Source organism: Macaca thibetana, chromosome 11 (genome assembly GCF_024542745.1).
Source record: "Macaca thibetana thibetana isolate TM-01 chromosome 11, ASM2454274v1, whole genome shotgun sequence".
Lineage (NCBI taxonomy): Eukaryota > Metazoa > Chordata > Mammalia > Primates > Cercopithecidae > Macaca > Macaca thibetana.
The window spans coordinates 90771115-90791726 of record NC_065588.1 but is presented as its reverse complement, the minus strand read 5'-3'; the positions used below and the strand labels follow the sequence as shown (position 1 = coordinate 90791726).

At 39.0% G+C, this 20612-nt stretch overlaps 1 protein-coding gene across 2 annotated transcripts in view; it reads left to right on the top strand.

Moving 5' to 3' along the window:
• Positions 1-20612, top strand: part of CEP83 (centrosomal protein 83) — a 146950-nt gene that overhangs the window by 16448 nt on the left and 109890 nt on the right. The window contains exon 2 of one of the 2 annotated variants that reach the window (XM_050747160.1): positions 7178-7230. The exons of the other annotated variant lie outside the window; for it this stretch is intronic. The gene's annotated coding sequence lies outside the window, so the exon portion shown is untranslated. The remainder of the gene's footprint in view (positions 1-7177; positions 7231-20612) is intronic. 2 annotated transcript variants of the gene reach the window in all.

Here is a 20612-nt window from a genome sequence, read left to right as displayed (position 1 = left end):
GAACAGGTGATGTTTGGTTACATGGATAACTTCTTTAGTGGTGATTTCTGAGATTTTGCTGCACCCATCACTTGAGTGGTGTACACGCACCCAGTGTGCAGTCTTTTAACCCTCACCCCCTCCCACCCTTCTCCCCAGGTCCCCAGAGTCCATTATATCATTCTTACGACTTTGCATCCTCGTAGCTTAGCTCCCACTTATGAGAAAATACGGTGTTTGGTTTTCCATTCCTGAGTTATTTCAGTTAGAATAATGGCCTCCAACTCTATCTCGGTTGCTGTGAATGCTGTTATTTCATTCCTTTTTATGGCTGAGTAGTATTGCATGGTATATATATACCACATTTTCTTTATCTACTCATTGGTTGATGGGCATTTAGGCTGATTCCATATTTTTTGCAGTTGCAAATGTGCTGCTGTAAACATGCATGTTCGAGTGTCTTTTTCATATAATGACTTTTCCCCTGGGTAGATGCCCAATAGTGAGATTGCTGGATCAAATGGTAGTTCTACTTTTACTTTTTTTTTTTTTTTTTTTGAGATGGAGTCTTGCTCTGTCGCCCAGGCTGGAGTGCAGTGGTGCGATCTCTGCTCACTGCAAGCTCCACCTCATGGGTTCACGCCATTCCCCTGCCTCAGCCTCCTGAGTAGCTGGGACTACAGGCACCCACCACCACGCGTGGCTAATTTTTTTTTTTTGTATTTTTAGTAGAGACGGGGTTTCACTGTGTTCGTCAGGATGGTCTCCATCTCCTGGCCTCGTGATCCGCCCACCTCAGCCTCCCAAAGTGCTGGGATTACAGGCATGAGCCACCTCGCCCAGTCTACTTTTAGTTCTTTAAGGAATATCCATGCTGTTTTCTATAGTGGTTGTACTAGTTTACCTTCCCACCAGCAGTGTAAAAGTGTTCGCTTTTCACCACATCTCCATCACCATCTATCATTTTTTGGTTTTTAAATTATGGCCATTCTTGGAAGAGTAAGGTGGTAGCACATTGTGGTTTTGATTTGCATTTGCCTGATAGTGATGTTGAGCATTTTTTCATATGTCTGTTGGCCATTTGTATATCTTTTGAGAATTGTCTATTCATGTCCTTTCCCCAGTTTTTGATGGGAATATTTATTTTTTTCTTGCAGATTTGTTTGAGTTCCTTGTAGATTCTGGATATTAGTCCTTTGTGAAATGCATAGTTTGTGAATATTTTCTCCCACTCTGTGGGTTGTGTGTTCACTCTGCTGATTATTTCTTTTGCTATGCTGAAGCTTTTTAGTTTAATTAAGTTCCATACATTTATTTTCATTTTTGTTGCGTTTGATTCTTGGTCATGAACTCTTTGCCTAAGCCAATGTCTAGAAGAGTTTTTCTGATGTGATTTTCTAGAATTTTTCTGGTTTCAGGTCTTAGATTTAAGTCTTTAAGCCATCTTGAGTTGATATTTGTATAAGGTGAGAGTTGAGATTCCGCTTTCATTCTTCTACATGTGGCTTGCCAATTGTCCCAGCACCATTTGTTGAATAGGTTGTCCTTTCTCTACTTTATGTTTTTGTTTGCTTTATCAAATATCAGTTGACTGTGAGTACTTGGCTTTGTTTCTGGGTTGTCTATTCTGTTCCACTGATCTATGTGCCTGTTTTTATGCCAGTACCATGCTGTTTTGGTAACTATAGCCTTGGTAGTATAATTTGAAGTCAGGTAATGTGATACTTCCAGATTTGTTCTTTGTGCTTAGTCTTGCTTTGCAGGCTCTTTTTTGGTTCCATATGAATTTTAGGATTGTTGTTTTCTAGTTCTGTGAAGAATGATGGTGGTATTTTGATGGGAATTGCTTTGAATTGGTAGATTGCTTTTGGCAGTGTGGTCATTTTCACAATATTGATTCTACCCATCCACGCGCATGGCATATATTTCCATTCGTTTGTGTCGTCTATGATTTCTTTCAGCGTTTTTTTATAGTTTTCTTTGCAGAGGTCTTTTCGCCTCCTTGATTAGGTATATTCCTAAGTATTTTGTTTTATTTTTTGCAGCTATCGTAAAAGGGGTTGAGTTCTTGATTTGATTCTCTGCTTGGTGGTTATTATACAGCAGAGCTACTCATCTGTGTACATCAATTTTGTGTCCTGAAACTTTGCCAAATTCATTTACCAGTTCTACGAGCTTTTTGGATAAGTCTTTAGGGTTTTCTAGGTATATAATCATATCATCAGCAAACTGCAACACTTTGACTTCCTCTTTACCAATTTGGGTGCCCTTGATTTCTTTCTCCTCATTGATTGTTCTGGCTAGGACTTCCATTATTATATTGAATAGAAGTGGTGAAAGTGGACATCCTTGTCTTGTTCTAGTTCTCGGGGGGAATGCTTTCAACTTTTCACGGTTCAGTGTAATGTTGGCTGTGGGTTTGTCATAGATGGCTTTTATTAAGGTATGTCCCTTCTATGCCGATGTTGCAAATGGTTTTAATCATAAAGGGATCTGAATTTTGTCATGCTTTTTCTGCGTCTGTTGAGATGATCATGTGGTTTTTGTTTTTAATTCTGTTTATATGGTGTCTTTATATGGTACATTTATTGACTTTTCATTTGTTAAGCCAACCCTGCATCCCTGGTATGAAACCCAGTTGATCATGGTGTATTTTCTTTTTGACATGTTGTTGGACCTGGGTAGCTAGTATTTTGTTGAGGATTTTTGCATCTTTGTTCGTCAGGGATATTGGTGTGTGGTTTTCTTTTTTTATTATGTCCTTTCCTGGTTTTGTTATTAGGGTAATACTGCTTTATAGAATGATTTAGGGAGGATTCCCTCTTTGTGTTTTGGAATAGCTTCAGTAGGATTCATACCAATTCTTCTTTGAACGTCTGATAGAATTCAGCTGTGAATCCATCTGGTCCTGGACTATTTTGTTGTTGTTGTTGGCTTTTTTTTAAAATTACTGTTTCAATCTTGCTACTTGTTATTGACCTGTTCAGAGTTGGTGTCTGTTTCTTCCTAGTTTAATCTAGGAGGGTTGTATATTTCCAGGAATGTATCCATCTCCTCTAGGTTTTCTAGTTTGTGTGCATAAAGATATTTATAGTAGCCCTACAAAAGCAGGATCTTTTGTATTTCTGTGTTACCACTTTTGATATCTCCTCTTTTGTTTCTAATTGAGTTGTTTGGATCTACTCTGTTCTCTTGGTAATCTTGCTAATGGTCTGTCAATTTTGTCTTTTCAAATAACCAGCTTTTTGTTTCATTTATCTTTTGTATTATTTTGTTGTTGTTTCAATTTCATTTGATTTTTGTTACTTCTTTTCTTCTGCTTGGTTTTGGTTTGGTCTGTTCTTGTTTCTCTAATTCTGTGAGGTGTGAGGTTAGGTAGTCTATTTGTGCTTTTTCGGACTTTTTGATGTAAGCATTGATTGCTATGAACTTTCCTCTGAGCACCACTGTATTTGCTGTATCCCAGAGGGTTGATAGGTTGTGTCACTGTTACTGTTCAGTTCAAAGAATTTTAAAATTTCCCTCTTGATTTCATTGTTGACCCAGAGGTCAATCGTGAGCAGGTTTAAATTTCCATATATTTGTATAGTTTTGAAGGTTCCTTTGGATTTAATTTCTAATTTTATTCTGCTGTGGTCTTAGAGAATATTTGATATTTGATTTTCTTAAATTTGTTGAGAATTGTTTTGTGGTCTGTCTTGGAGAATGTTCCATGTGTTGATGCAAAGAATATATTCTGCAATGGTTGGGTAGAATGTTCTGTAAATATCTGTTAAGTTCATTTGTTTTAGGGCTTAGTCTATTGTTTCTTTGTTGACTTTCTGTCTTAATGACCTGTCTAGTGCTGTTAGTGGAGTATTGAAGTCCTTCACTATTATTTTGTTGCCATCTATCTCATTTCTTAGGTCTAGTATTAAATGTTTTATAAATTTGGGAACTACAGTGTTAGGTGTATATGTTTTTGGGATTGTGATATTTTCCTGTTGGACTAATCCTTTTATCACTATATAATGTCCCTCTTTGTCTTTTTAAACTGTTGTTGCTTTAAAGTTTGTTTTGTCTGATATAAGAATAGCTATTCCTGCTCACCTTTGGTTTCCATTTGTGTGGAATATCTTTTTCCACCCTTTTACCTTATAAGTTTATATGAGTCCTTATGTATTAGGTGAGTCTCTTGAAGGCAGCAGATACTTGGTGGATTTTTATCCATTCTGTTTTTCTGCATCTTTTTTTTTTTTAATTGAGACAGAGCCTCACTCTGTCACCCAGGCTGGAGTACAATGACATGATCTTGGCTCACTGCAACGTCTGCTGCCCGGATTCAGGTGATTCTCATGCATCAACCTCCTGAGTAGCTGGGATTACAGGTGCCTGCCACCATGCCTGGCTAGTTTTTTTGTATTTTTAGTAGAGACAGGCTTTCACCGTGTTGGCCCGGCTGGTCTTGAACTCCTGATCTCAGGTGATCTGCCCACTTCGGCCTCCCAGAGTGCTGGGATTACAGGTGTGAGCCACTGTGCTGGCCTCTGTATCTTTTCAGTGAAACATTTAGGCAATTTACATTCAACATCAGTATTGAGATGTGAGATACTGTTCTGTTCATCATACTAGTTGTTGCCTGATTACTTTTTTTTGTTGTTGTTTACATTGTGTTATTGTTCTGTAGGTCCTGTGAGATTTATGCTTTAAGGAAGGTTCTATTTTGATGTTTTGAGGTTGTTTCAAAAGTCAGAACTCCTTTTAGCAGTTCTTGCAGTGCTGGCTTGGTGGTAGTGGTGAATTCTCTGAGCACTTGTTTGTCTGAAAAGGACTTTATTGCTCTTTCATTATGAAATTTAGTTTTGCTGGATACAGAATTATTGGTTGATAATTTTTTGTTTAAGGAGACTAAAGGTAGTACCCAATTCCTTCTAGCTTGTAGGGTTTCTGCTGAGAAATCTGCTGTTAATCTATTAGGTTTCCCTTTGTAGGTTACCTGATGCTTTTGCCTCACAGCTGTTAAGATTCTTTCCTTTGTCGTGACTTTAGATAACCTGATGACTGTGTGCCTTGGTGTTGATCTTTTTGTGATAAATTTCCTGGGTTTTCTTTGAGCTTCGTGTGTGTGTGTGTGTGTGTGTGTGTGTGTGTGTGTGTGTCCTGTGTGTGTTTTAGACCAAGTCTCACTCTGTCGCCCAGGCTGGAGTGCAGTGGCGCCATCTTGGCTTCTTGCAGCCTCTGCCTTCCAGGTTCAGGCGACTGTCCTACCTCAGCCTCCTGAGTAGCTGGGACTACAGGCACACGCCACCATGCCTGGCTAATATATATATATTTTTTTGTTTAGTCGAGGTTTCACCGTGTTGGCCAGGCTGGTGTCAAACTCCTGACCTTGAGTGATCCTCCCACCTTGGCCTCCCAAAGTGCTGGATTACAGGCATGAGCCACCACATCTGGCCAAGCTGCTTGTATTTGGATGTCTAGATCTCTATCAAAACCGGGGACATTTTCCTCAATTATTCCCTCAAATAGTTTTCAAAACTTTTAGATTTCTCTTCTTCCTTAGGGACAGCAGTTATTCTTATGTTGGGTCTTTTAACATCCCAAGTTTCTTGGAGGCTTTATTCATTTTTTAAAATAATTTTTTCTTTTTTTTTCTTTTTCTTTCTTTGTTTCTTCCTTTTTCTTTTCTTTTTTTTTTTTTTTTTTTTTTTGAGATGGAGTCTCTCTGTTGCCCAGGCTGGAGTGCAGTGGCATGATCTTGGCTCACTGCAACCTCCTTCTCCCAGGTTTAAGTGATTCTCCTGCCTCAGCCCCTTGAGTAACTGGGACTACAGGTGTGTGCCACCATGCCTGGCTAATTTTTTGTATTTTTAGTGGAGATGGGATTTCACCGTGTTAGGCAGGATGGTCTTGATCTCCTGACCTTGTGGTCCACCTGCCGTGGCCTCCTGAGGTGTTGGGATTATAGGCTGAGCCACTGCACCCAGCTAAAATTATTTTTTTGTTGTCTTTGTCAGATTGGGTTAATTTGAGGGCCCTGTCTTTGAGCTCTAAAGTTCTTTCTTCTACTTGTTTAATTCTGTTGTTGGAACTTTCCAGTGTATTTTGTGTTTCTCTAAGTGTGTATTTAATTTCCAGAAGTTGTGGTTGTCTTGTTTTTATGATGCATATTTCTCTGGAGACTTTTTCATCCATATCCTGTTTTTTATTTTATTTTTATTTTATTTTTTTATTTGTTCAAGTTGGTTTTCACTTTTCTCTGGTGCCCCCTTGAGGAGCTTAATAATCAGCCTTCCAAATTCTTTATCTGGCAATTCAGAGATTTGTTCTTGGTTTGGATCCATTGCTGGAGAGCTAGTGTGATCTTTTTGTTGTCAAACTTTGTTTTGTCATATTACTAAAATTACTTTTCTAGTTCCTTTTCATTTGTATGTTTTAGTGGAAAGATCTGGAACTGAAGGACTGCTGTTCACATTTTTTTTTTTTTTTTTTTTTTGTCCCACGAGGTGATTCCTTGATGTGGAGTCACCGCTTTCCCCTAGGGATGGGGCTTCCTAAGAGCCAGACTGAGGTGATTGTTATTACCGTTCTGGGTCTAGCCACCCAGCAGGGTTACTGGGCTCCAGGCTGATGCTAGCGAATGTCTGCGAGTTGTCTTGTGATACAATCTGTCTCAGGTCTCCCAACTGGATACTGGCACCTGCTCCAGTGGAGGTGGCAGGGGAGTGGATGCTGGTTAGGCTAGCAGTTGAAGTTGTCATGTGGACAGACTCAGGACCTATGAGTGTTGCAGGCAGTGGAATTAGCTGTTGTTTTCTCTTTTGGAACAGAGTTGTTCTGTTATGAGTTGCTGTAATGGCTTGAGTCGGTTGGCCTCCAGTCAGGAGGTGGCACTTTGAAGAGAGCAGCAGCTGCAGTAGTAGAAGGGGGTATAATCTTGCCCTACGTTGGCAGGGTAAGTACTGAGGTTTCTCAGACGATGGACAGGCCCATAGAGCTCCGGAGAGTTCATGTCTTTTGTCTTCGGAGTTTTTTGGCTGTCTTGTGGCATTTGCATCAGTAAGCTGCTTTTTTCAAAGCGTCTGTCTCTGTTTTTTTGTGGACAGTCATGCAGAAGTATCATTAGAGGACAAATGGATATGCTCTAGCAGTAATAAACTGGGGGAAACTTAGTAAGTCCCGTTTGTTCAGATTCCTCTTTGTGTCTTCTTTCCTACAGGTATAGGGAGGACCCCTCTGGATTGAGGATCTTATGACCTACTTTAGAGGAAGGTGAGATAAACCTTCTTGCTTCTGCTTTTTTCTCAAATGCCAAGGTGCCATATTTTGGGTAAATTCAAAATATGTCTTAAATCCCATCTTTGCGCTTCTGTTGTAGAAAGAACATGTGAGTAGAGGGGGATTTATAAGCGGAGAGAGGTTAGGAACTAGGGTGCAAATTTCAGTATCATTCAGATCAAGTAATAGATGAAGCTTTGAGAGGTGCAGCTTGACGTTTCTTATGAGATGGGATAAGGGACTAGAGAATAAGGAAGAGTATTTAATAATTTCAGTTCAAGTGAAGGGACTAGTATAATGCTTTATACAGGTTGAGGATCCCTAGTCCCACAATCCAGAATGCTGTAAAATCTGAAACTTTTTGAGCACCAACATGACACCATGTGGAAAATTTCAAACCTGACCTCGTATGATGGGTTGCAGTCAAAATGCAGGCATACAACATACAGTTTATTAAACATCCTCAAGGGAAAAATAAAATTACCTTCAGGCTATGTGTGTGTATAAGGTATATATGGAACATAAATGAATTTTATGTTTAGACTTGCATCTCATCCCCAAGATACTCATTATGTATATGCAAATATTCTAAAATCTGAAAAAATTCAAAATCTGAAATCCTTCTGGTCCCAGGCATTTTGCATAAGGGATATTCAACTTGTGTTTACAGTTTGTAAAGTGCTTTTGCCTACCTAATGTTGTGACATTTTTAAGAGTTTGATTTCTCAACCTTAATTTTTCAAATGTATTATTATACTTGTACAAATTATCTCATTACTATGGTTTCGAGCTTTCCTATTTTCTAAGCCAGTTTTCTTGCGTCTCTGCTGTAAAAAATATTTTCTAAGATAATTTGTATAATTTGAAAAGTCTTACCACAAGGTGTCATTGTAACCTGTAAAAAGAATTTCCATGTGAACATTTGTGGTATCAGTTGTACAATTTTTACATTTTTTGTGTGTTTAAACATTTTTTTCATATCTGTTCCTTATTTTTTAGTTGTAACCTAATATATTGTGTATCTCTTATATTAAAGAAAAAAATAAAATAGCTCATGTTCTTGAGTTCTCATATTTTTTCACAAACATATGCTTTCCACCCACAAATTCTTTTAGAGTGTGTTGCTATAGAGATGATTTGTTTGAAGGAAAGAATGAGGAGGAGTAGCAGCAGGTGGACATTTAAGGAACAAAATCCTCATTTTATGTCTTTGTTCCTGACAGAGCCAGCTTTAGAGTTTGCCCCTCTGCTTTTGAAATCCCTATGGAAGAAAGGTGGATATTCTGAGTGTTTTACAGTGATGGTTTTTGCAGTTTACTAAGATTGATTTGCCAAAGGTCAGTGTACAGGATTCCTCATTCTTATGTAGGATTAGCGCATGAAGTAATTGTAATCTTTGAAACAGCCTTTCTTCCATTTTAACTGGATTCCATTTTAGTGTTCTTTGCTTTCCTATCTTGGTTTCCTGATTGACCTTTTAACTAGTGACATTAAAATACTTTTTGCTGGGGGATGGGTATAAGTATCTAATTATTAACTCCTGCTCTTACTGCCCCCAAGTTAATTTTTCCCTCTCCTCTCCTCTCCCCTCCTATCCTCTCCCCTCCCCTCCTCCACTCTCCCCTCCCCTCCCCCCTCTCCCCTCTCTCCTCTCTCTTCTCTTCTCCTTTCGTTTCCTTTCCTTTTGGGACAGGGTCTCACCATGTCACCCAGGCTGGAGTGCAGTGGTGCGATTTCGGCTCACTGCAGCCTCGACCCTCCTGGGCTCAAGTGATCCTCCCACCTCAGCCTCCTGAGTAGCTGGGACCATAGGTGCATGCTACCTTACCTGGCTAATTTTAGTATTTTTCATAGAGACAGGCTTTCACCATGTTGCCCAAGCTGTTCTTGAACTCCTGAGCTCAAGCCATCTGCCTGCCTTGACCTCCTAAAGTGCTAGGATTATAGGTGTGAGCCACTGTGCCTGGCTTCAAATTAATTTTCAAGATTATTGACTACCTGCTGCTACTGTCTTAGTTAAGGCCCTCATTATTGCTTTCCTGGACCTTTGATCTCCTTTTTCTCTTTCTTCTATTCCTCCTCCTCAAATCTGTCCTCCACAAATAAACCACTTATTTTTCTGAAATGTAAATGTGAGTCTACCCTATAATGTCTTCTATCCATCTAAGTTTAAAGTCTTTCATTGGCTCTCCAAGACCATGAGATAAACTCCAGTCTTCTGCATGTGGCCTTCAAGGCCCTACCTTACCTCCCCAGGGTGTTCTCTCCCTTGCCCTCCACCCCTAATGTTCTTCTCCTTAATCGCCAAGACTTTGTACTTGATGTTTCTTCCTTGCATCCCTTTCTTAATTTTAGCTGCTTCTTTGTGAAGTTTCCCCTGGCAACTTCACTAGCAGAACTAGGGTTCTCTCCCTTGTCCATTCATACTACTGGTAAATATTTTATAATATTTTTATAATTTTTTGGAAGTTCCTCTTTTTTTAAACTGGCATATAATTTACATATTTATGGGGTACATGTGTATTTGTTACATGCATAGAATGTGTAATGATCAAGTCAGGGTACTTGGGGTATACATCACCTTGAGTGTTTACCATTTCTATGTGTTGGGAATATTTCAAGTCCTCTCTTGTAGCTACTTTGAAATATATATGATTCAAATTAATTATTATTAACTGTATTCTGCTGTGCAACATTAGAACTTGTATTGTCTATCTAACTGGATATCTGTATTCATTAACCAAACTTCCTTTATCCCACCTTCCCCCACACACATACTTCCTGGCCTTTTATATCATTTTATTCTCTACCTCCATGAGATCAACTTTTTTTTTAAGCTCCCACATGAGTTAGAACATGTGGTATTTGTCTTTTTTTGCCTGGCTTATTTCACTTATTGTAATGACCTCCAGCTTTATCCATATTGCTACAAATGACATGATTTCATTCTTTCTCATAGCTGAGTAGTATTTCACCATGTATATATACCACATTTAAAAAAATCAGTTCAGGCCAGGTGCGGTGGCTCATGCCTATAATCCCAGCACTTTGGGAGGCCAAGGTGGGCGGATCACGAGGCCAGGACATTGAGACTGTCCTGGCTAACACGGTGAAACCTTGTCTTTACTAATAATACAAAAAAAAAATTAGCCCAGCATCGTGGCAGGTGCCTGTAGTCCCAGCTACTTGGGAGGCTGAGGCAAGAGAATGGTGTGAACCTGGGAGGCAGAGCTTGCAGTGAACTGAGTTTGCGCCACTGCACTCCAGCACTCTAGCCTGGGCGACAGAGCGAGACTCTGTATCAAAAAAAAAAAAAAAAAAATTCAGTTTATCCATTAATGTACACTTAAGTTGATTCTGTATCTTTGCTATTGTGAATAGTGCTGCAATAACCACGTAAGTCCAGGTATCTCTTTGACATGCTGATATCTTTTCCTTTGAATAAATACCCCATTGTGGGATTACTAGATTGTATGCTAGTTCTATTTTTAGTTTTTTGAGAAATCTTCATGCTGTTTTTCATATTAGCTGTACTAATTTACATTCCTACCAGCAGCAAGTGTTCCCTTTTTCTCCACATCCTTGCCAGCATCTGTTGTTACTACTTTTTTTTATAATAGCCATTCTAATTGGGATAAGATGATATGTTACTGTGGTTTTGATTTGCATTTCCCTGGTAATTAGTGATGTTGAGCATTTTTTCATGTACCCTTTGGTCGTTTGTATGTCTTCTTTTGAGAAATGTTTATTTGTGGCCTTTGCCCACGTTTTAATGAGACTTTTTTGTTTTTGTTTTTTTTCTGTTAAGTTTTGACTTCCTTGTGTATTCTAGGTATTAGTCCCTTGTCAGATGAATGGTTTGCAAATATTTTCTCCCATTCAATGGGTTTTTTCCTTCACTCTGTTGGTTGTTTCCTTTGCTGTGTTGAAGCTTTTTAGTTTAATATAGTCCCATTTGTCTATTTTTGTTCTTGTTTTCTGTGCTTTTGAAGTGTTAGCCATAATATCTTTGCTGAGACCAATGTCCTGAAGTGTTTTCCCTATGTTTTCTTCTAGTAATTTTATAGTCTTGGGTCTTATGTTTGCGTCTTTGATCCATCTTGAGTTGATTTTTGTACATATGAGAGGTAGAGATTCAATTTAATTTTTCTGCATACGGATATTCAGTTTTCCCAGCACCATTTATTGAAGGGGACGTTCTTTTCCAAATGTATGTTCTTGGTGCCATTGTCAAAACTATTGGCTATTTGTGGATTTCTTTTTGAGTGTAATAATATTTCCTTTGTATATCTGGGTGCTCTTGTGTTGGGTGCATATATGTTTAGAATTGTTACCCTCTTGCTGAATTGATCCTTTTACTATTACATCCTGACTTTTGTCTCTTTTTACTGTTTTTGACTTAAAGCCTATTTTAACAGATATATGTATAGCTACTCCTGCTCCTGCTCCCTTTTAGTTTCTGTTTGCATAGAATGTCTTTTCCCATCCCTTTACTTTCAGTCTGTGTGTTTTTATAGGTTAGATGAATTTCTTTTAAGTAGTATATAGTTGGGTCCTGTTTTGTTCTATTTTAATTTTAAATATCTATTCAGCTAGTCTGTTTCTTTTCAGTGGAATGACGTTTAATCCATTTACATTCAAGGTTGTTATGGATATGTAGGGGCTTGTTTCTGTCATTTTTTAAATTGATTTCTAATTGTCCTTTGTTCTTATTTATTATTATTGTTTGATGGCATTCTGTAGTGGTAACATTTGAGTCTTTTCCTTGCTTGTGTGTTTGCTCTACTAGTGGATTTTATATTTTTATATATTTTCCAGGTGTAAGACTCCCTTAAACATTTCTCATAGGGCTGATCTAGTGGTGATGAATTCCCTCAGCTTTTGCTTGACTGAGAAAGATTTTATTTCTCCTTCATTTATGATAACTTTTCTGGGTATAGTATCCTTGGCTGAGAGTTTTGGGTTTTTTCCCCAGCACTTTGAATATGTCGTCCCATTGTCTCCTGGCCTGTAAGGTTTTTGTTGAGAAATCTGCCATTAGTCTCATGGGGATTCCTTTATAAGTAACTGGACACTTTCTTTTGCTGTTTTTAGAATTCTCTTTTTGTCTTTGATTTTTGACAGTTTGACTATAACGTGCTTTGTGGAAGACCTTTCTGTATTGTATTTGTTTGGGAATCTTTGAGCCTCTTGTGTCTGGATGTTTAAATCCCTTGCTAGACTTGGGAAGTTTTTATCTGTTATTTCATTAAGCAGGTTTTCTATGCATTTTATTTTCTCTTTGCCTTCTGAGACTCTGAAAATGAGAGTATTTAGTTGCCTTATGCTGCCCATGTGTCACAAAGGCTTTACTCATTGTTTTTTATTCTTCTTTATCTTTTGTCTGATTGGGTTATTTGAAAGACCTGTCTTCAGGTTCTGAGGTTCTTTCTTCTGCTTGATCTAGTCTGTTGTTGAAGTTCTCAAGTGTATTTTGTATTTCACTCAGTGAATTCTTCAGATCCAGAATTTGATTCTTTTTTTTTTTTAATGATACCTATCTTTTTCATAAATTTCTCATTCATATTCTAGGAATTGTTTTTCTGATTTCTTTATGTTATTTTTCAGTATTCTCTTGTATCTCACTGAGCTTCTTTAAAATCAATATTTTAAATTCTTTTTCCAGAATTTTGTGAATTTCTTTTTGATTGGGATTTGTTGCCGGAGAATTACTGTGTTCCTTTGGAGGTATGATATTTTCTTGCTGTGATGTTAGTAGCTGGGTGGGTGAGCCCAGTCTCAGGTTCCTGGGAAGAGTCCTTAGTTCCCAATGGTGGCTGAGTTGTGTGATCTCCAGGCCTCTGGATCGTGTGCTCTGGCATGGGGGGTGGGCAAGGCCAGGTAGGCTTGTCTTTAGACTCCCCAGTGGTGCCTGTAGGTGCTGGCTGTGTTAGGAAGGGGTGGGGTGATCCTTAGGCCCTCAGCGCAATGTTCATGTTGTGCGAGGCAGTGCCTGTGCTGCAGCCCTACTGCTGGGGAGGGTAGAGTTGCTTTCAGTGATACCAGCTATATGCAGGCAAGTATTAGAAACATGCATTTCACTTGCATTTTAGCCCTGGTGGTGGCAGACCCTACTTGGCTTGTGTTTCAGCCCTGGCATTGCAGCCTGTGTTTCACTCACATTTTAGTCCTGGTGGTGGCAGCTCATGCTTGGCTTGTGCTTTAGACTGGGCAGTGGAAGTTCATGCTTTGCTTATTCCTTAGCCCTGTTAGCACAGTGATGGCAGCTGTGGGTGAGGGACTCTGGGCACGTGAAAATAAGTGGTGGCTCCACTGCTGGAAGCAGTGGGTGGGGTTGGAGCCAGAGGCATGCACTTTGGCCCCAGCATCAGGAACCAGGCATGGTGGTTGCTGTGGGCTGGGTATGTCAGCGGGACTCCAGGGATGTGAAGAGACAGGTGCTGTTAAGCCCAAGCGCAAGGTGCAGTCTGTTGGGACTAGGTTCTCAAAACGGTGTCTTACTATAGCTGCTTGGGACTGGGATGGGGAGTAGGGAGGTAGTGTGCCCCAGCCTGTGCTCCCTCTCTGGAACAGTGCTGTTGTGCAGTCTTCATGCAGCTCCCTATGTTAGTTTCAGGGCCTGTGAGGGTCCAGGGCCTCTACTGTGGCTAGGATTGCAGGTGTCCATGGTGGGAATGTGGACCCCTGGGCATCTCTCATTTGCCCTTTCCCCAGACTGGGGAGTCTCTCCAGGCTCTTAGCTGATCTCGGATAAGCAGACTGACTCACTTCTCTCTCCTTCCTTGATTTAGGTGTTTCCTGTCGCCTCTTTGTTGAATTCCTTAATGTTTTACAATTTAAAAACTTTCTGAATTTATGACTTTGAATAGGTAATATGTGCACATGGTAAAAAAATTTTTAGTCCAAAAAGTTTAAATAGTCCATTTTCTCTCATCCTTATTCAGTCAGCAATTGTTGGTTAACGAGTATATTCTGCTGACCATTGTAAACTCCTTGAGGACAAGGGTTTTCTTTTATTTATTTCTGTATTCCTGTATCCAACAAAATGTCTAGCATATTAAAAGTACTTAGAAAATATCCATGGAGTATTCTGAATATAGGCAGGTTCTTCTTTCCTGATGAGAGGTGTGCTTGACTTGATGGTCTATTTATTTTTTTATCTCTCAAAACCCTTTTACTATAAGTAGACCATTCAGTAAATATGGTATAGCAGTCACTTAATCATATTGGTTGTTTAATCAGTTTTTAGAAGTATATGGTTTTAACATTAACCTGCGTGTCTTGAGGATGGCTTTTACTTATCTCCTTTTTGTGGCTGTGAAAAATTTTATACTTGCTTTGTGACAGATTCGAAATAATAAAGAGAATGTGTCAACTGCAGTAAAAACATCAGTTAAATTCAGTTTTAAGTATCAATTTCTCTTTAACTTTTCAGACCAAGGCATAAATCTCATGGAAATAAAATTAAATCAGGATTTATTTAAAAAACAATTTTCAGGATATGTTGTTGCATCCGTAGACCATCTTTATTGTGTATTAGCAGCCATATTATGGGTAGCCTTTTCTATTTCAGAAGAAAGGTGGGACTGTGAGCAAAGAAGAATGTACAACTGAGACAGAGGTGCTGAGTGCTCATAAATCTTCTCAAAGTCCTCATGTTATTATAACAGACCTTACATTAAGAAATGTTAAAATGAATTCGGACAAGAATCATCTTTGCCTTTCAGATCACAACTTTCAGAGACTTTGGTAATTTACACTAAGCATTTGAGGTTGACTCATTACTATGTCCTGCTTTCTAGAATTCTTTTGTGTGAATTAAGCTGTGCAGAGGCAGACAGCACAATCGTAAAAATAGAGTAACATTTTAATTTAGAGTGCTTGGTGGTTGATTGCTAACCACTCGAATACATATCTTCTTCCTTTTCTCTTTCCTTGCTCTCCCTTGTTTCTTTCTAAATCACAATTACAGAGCCTGGCACCTTACCAGGGCTTTGAAGGGTCTGCTCCCAGCTGCACTTCAGGTTCTGGCAGGGTGTCAAGTTGTGACATTTTTTTTGTATGCAAGACATCCTGGATGGCTATCCAAAGGCTGTTTGGGTGACTAGTGTAGGATTATCTCTGGATTTTGAAGAAATTCATTTCGAATGTTTTGTTTGTAAGTAAAGTAAATGCCTGGTATAGGTCCTCCCTAGACTTTTAATGTTGTTTTTAAAAAACATCATTCACTTTGAGGGCATGTAGTATTTAAAGCATTGTTTTGAAATGTTCAAAGGCATAGCATGTGCTTTTAATGGAATGTGTTTTGGAAGCTTTCCATGAGTATCAGCAGCTGTGCTTTTTGAATATTTTGAATTACCATACTTTGGGGCAGACATTGTACTACTCACTGCTTAAAAAATACAGTGCCTATGCAAAATAAAATGTCATATGGAGGTCTGTAAAGCTGGGACCAGTCAAAAGAAGTGGCAGGAAGGACACATGGATGTGATTATGTATTTGTAATGGTTGCAAAGAGAAGATGAAGAATTTGGAAAAAGGTTGTACTAGTCTTTTAAAAACTGCCTTTCACTGAGACTAGCCCAGCAAGTACTCACTGATTAACAGGCTGATTGAGATAATGTTTCACTTTTTTTTCCCTTATTTCTGTTTGAACTTTGTACTTTACTTTAAAAAATTTTCAATATGAATTTTTGTATTTAGTAAACTCTGTACAGTAGGAGACGTTTTATTGTGTATTTCAGGCATCTAATGCATGTGTAAGTGTCTTGCAAGTAATTGGTAGCTGTGTGTTGACTGATCGAAATCAGAGAAGTCTAACCATGGTAGGAATTTAAAATTGTGTTAGAAATTTTGAGTTTGATAAATTTTATTATAAGTAAATATTAATACAAGAGAAAGCCATTGTATTAGTTACTTGTGGCTGCTGTTACAAATTACCATATAATAGGTATCTCAAAACAACAACAAAATTATTCTTTCAAAGTTTTAGAGATTAGAAGTCAGAAATCAAGTTGTTGGCCAAGCCACGTTCTCTCTGGTCTCTGGGGCAGAATCCTTTCTTTGCCTTTTCCAGCTTTTTGTGGCTGTAGGTTTTGCTTGGCTTATGGCTATATCTTTCCAGTCTCTGTCTCCGTGATCACATTGTCTCTTCCATCTCAAAACTCCCTCTCCTTCTCTCTTAGAAGGTTACATGTGATTGTTTTGGGCCCACTTACATAATCCAGCATAAGCCCCTCCTCTTAAGATCCATAATTTAATCACCCCCACCCCTTTTTAAAAACTATGTAAGGTAATATTCATAGCATCCAAAGATTAGGAAATGACATATTTTGAGGGGCTAGCATTCAGCCCACTATTGTTTGGAAGACTGTTTCTGAATTTGAGAAGAAAAGTAAATTGAGCACATTATTTGTTCATTTGCTATTTTTGAGCTCTTAATATGTGCCTGTGGTTGTTTAGGTGCTGGGGTTGTGAACATGAGTAAGACATGTTTCTTGTCATGGACAAAGTTACATTCCATGTGTTATGTATACTAAAATGCAAGATAAAACACGGAATAATGAACTATATATGTTTGGTAGGGTCTTTACTTCATGGAGGAAGTAATGCATTCCTGAGCTGGGTTTTGAAGGCTGAATAGGAATTCACTAGATCAGAGTACAAAGAGATGGAAAAAGCCTTCTGAGCAAGGAAATTAGCATTTACAAAGTCATGGAGGTAGAAAACAGCAGTATATGCTCAGGAAGCTAATGGTAATTAGTGCAATGAGACAAATTTTAGATTTGTTTTCTTTTCTTTTTTTTTTTTTTTTTTGAGATGAAGTCTTGCTCTGTTGCCCAGGCTGGAGTGCAGTGGTGTGATCTTGTTTCACCGCAAGTTCTACTTCCCGGGTTCACGCCATTCTCCTGCCTGAGCCTCCCGAGTAGCCGGGGCTACAGGCGACTGCCACCAGGCCTGGCTAATTTTTTTTTTTTTTTTTTTTTTTTTTTTTTGTATTTTTAGTAGAGACAGGGTTTCACCATGTTAGCCAGGATGGTCTCAATGTCCTGACCTTGTGATCCACCTGCCTCGGCCTCCCAAAGTGCTGGGATTACAGGTGTGAGTCACCACACTGGTCTGTTTTCATTTTAATATACACATTAGCTATTAAAATCTCCCATTTTGCTGGCTACGAAGTAAATATTCTTTGCTGTGATGGTTCTTAAAGCAAAAATCTTTTCAAAGATTAAGAAGATCTGTGAACAGCCTTTAAATGCATGAAAAAGTGCTTCAGGAAAATGTAAATTAAAATCACAAGGCGATACCACTTTATGCCTCCTAGAATGGCTACAATTAAAAGGACTCACAACACCACGTTATTAACCCACACAACATGTGGATTTGGTTGCTTGGCGGGTATCATCAACTTGGTGCTCACAACCAAGGAGGATTTAGCATGAGGATTTTATTACTTGCAACAAGTAAGGAGAACGTGGGGATAGTTCCCAAAGCAGGGGCCCGAGTCAGGTTTTATAAGTGTAGGATAACAAGGCGTGATCTGATTGGATCTTGCAATGAGGTGGTGCTGGAGGCATGATCTGACAGGATCCCACCATGGGATGATGCCAGAGCTTGATCTGATTGGATCCTGGATCCTGCTGTGCAGTGTCTGCTTCTTAATTCAGTCCCCATTCCTTGGTCCAAGCACTTAGGTTCCTCCTGAGATTGCAGTCTTGACTCATCTTGGCATGCTCAGGTTATGTGAGCTGAGGGTCCATGGCAACTGAAAAATAACTCACAATTTGTTACATAAAAGTTGAACCAGATTGATCTGGTGCAGCTACAAGGTATTGGGAAAAATGTGGAGCAAACAGAATTCTCAATATGTTGGCCGGGCATGGTGCCTCACACCTGTAATCCTAGCACTTTGGGAGGCTGAGATGGGCGGGTCACTTGATGTCAGGAATTCAAGACCAGCCTGACCAACATGGAGAAACCCCATCTCTACTAAAAATACAAAATCAGCCGGGTGTGCTGGCACATGCCTGTAATCCCAGCTGCTTGGGAGGCGGAGGCAGGAGAATCACTTGAACCCAGGAGACGGAGGCTGTGGTGAGCTGAGATCACACCATTGCACTCCAGCCTTGTCAACAAGAGCGAAACTCCATCTCAGAAAACAAAACAAAACAAAACAAAATTCTCGTATGTTTTTGGTTGGAATAGAAAATGGTACAACCACGTTGGAAAAAGATTTGGCAGTTTCTTACACAAAGTTAAATATAAACCTGCTCCATGACCCAGCAATTCCATTCTTAAATGTTTACCACCACTCACCCCCAATCTGAAAATGTGTCCACAGAAAGTCTTGTACAAGAATATTCATAGCAGCTGTATTCGTTGTAAGCAGAAACAACCAAATGCACATCAGCAGGAGAATGGATAAACAATATGTGGTATGTTTAAATGATGAAATGCTACTCAGCCTTAAAAAGGAACAAAGTACTGAGATACACAAAAACATAGGTGAATCTCATAGCCATTTGGGTGAAACAAGGCAAATACATGAGAGTACATACTGTATGATTTCACTTTAATATGTTCTGGAACTACGGTGAGAATAACCACAAAAGTAGTAGCCTCTTGTGGGTGGGGTGATTGGGAAGGCATATGAAGGAACTTTCTGGAGTGATGGGACTGTTTTATATCTTGATGAAATTGAGACTTTCTTGAGTTCTTTTGTGAACTCATGAAATTGTGTACATTCATGTGCTACATATAACCACATACACAACAGTGGTACCATAAGATTATAATGGAGCTAAAAAATTTCTATTGCCCAGTGATTTGTGTTACACTTGCTGTTGGAAATGGGTATTCAGTGTTATGGAAATCAAAACTAAGACAAAGGATCTCTCGGCTAATTTACTTTCTGTGGAAAGGGTGCCGCTTGCTAGCAGTCGTGCCACGAGAGCACACATGAACAAAGGAGACAGGGTCATTTATAATCTAACGCGTCCACCCTATGGCTGTGTCCAATTTCCATTGGCTGGAACGGGACCTCACATTCTGTACTTGTCCTGATTGGCTAGCAACTTAGAACTTCCCAAAAGAGGCAAAGGTAGAGAACAAAGGAAAGGAGGAAGTAACTTGTGGAATGCTGAGAAAGGCCAAAACACCTCCAATTAAGGAAGAGGAACAGGCTACGAACTAATGCTTGCTTGGGCCTGTATAGGCATGCCAGGGCAAATATCTACGCTAAAAGGTGAGGGCTAAGAATACAAAATATATTGCTTTCTTTATTACGACTAGCAGATATTTAAGAATATTTGAATAAATTTTGCTTCTAAGAGAGGCTACTATTTATTCTCAATTAGACTGGAAGGAAAGTCCTTTTGAAGAGGAACCTCTACTTCGTTTTCTACAGTTGCCTCCAATATTTAGTAGAGTAACATGTTGTACAGGTTTGTAACCTACAAGCAATAGGCTATACCATATAGCTTAGGTGTATAATAGGCCATACCATCTAGGTTTGTGTAAGTACTGTATATTCTTTGATGTTCACACAACAATGAAATCACTTAACAATGAGTTTATCAGAGCATATCCTTGTTAAGTGATGCATGGAGATAATATTTGTGCATTTCATTATATGCAAATTTTACTTAAAGGACTGTAAACAAGCACATGGATAAAAGAACTAGTAGAAGAAATTTTTAAAAAATGAATATTACATATCCATGTGGTAGCCTCACAACCATGAGGAGAATTAAGCCAACAGGATTTGTTGGAAGAACGATGAAAAGGACTACGGACCTTGACATGATGCTGATCCCAATGTTTGAGTCACTCTCCCTTCTAAGTCCCTTTTTAAGAAATTGTGAATTATAAGGTTGGTTGCAGTGGCTCATTCCTGTAATCCCAGCATTTTAGCAGGCCAAGGTTGGAGGATGGCTTGAGTGTGGGAGTTCAAGCCCAGCCTGGGCAACAAAGCAGGACCTTGTCTCTACAAAATAAAAATAAAAATTAAAATAAAAAAAATTGTAAAAAGCCAGGCTTAATGGCATGTACCTGTAGTCCCAGCTACTTGGGAGACTGAGGTGACTTGAGCCTGGGAGATTGACAGTGCAGTAAGCTGTGATCGTGCCATTGCACTCCAGTATGGATTACAGAATGTCTCAAAAAAAATTATAAATTATAATATACATATAGAAAAGTACACAACAACGTATAGCTGAGTGATTTACAAAGCAAGTTACAAAGCAAACCTCCGTGTATCTGCAGAACTCAAGAAGTAGAACATTACTAGCCTCATCAAGTAATATTTTCTTGACTTTAATGATAATTAATTCCTTTCTTTATACATGCTTATCCCTAAGCATGTATCCCCTATATAC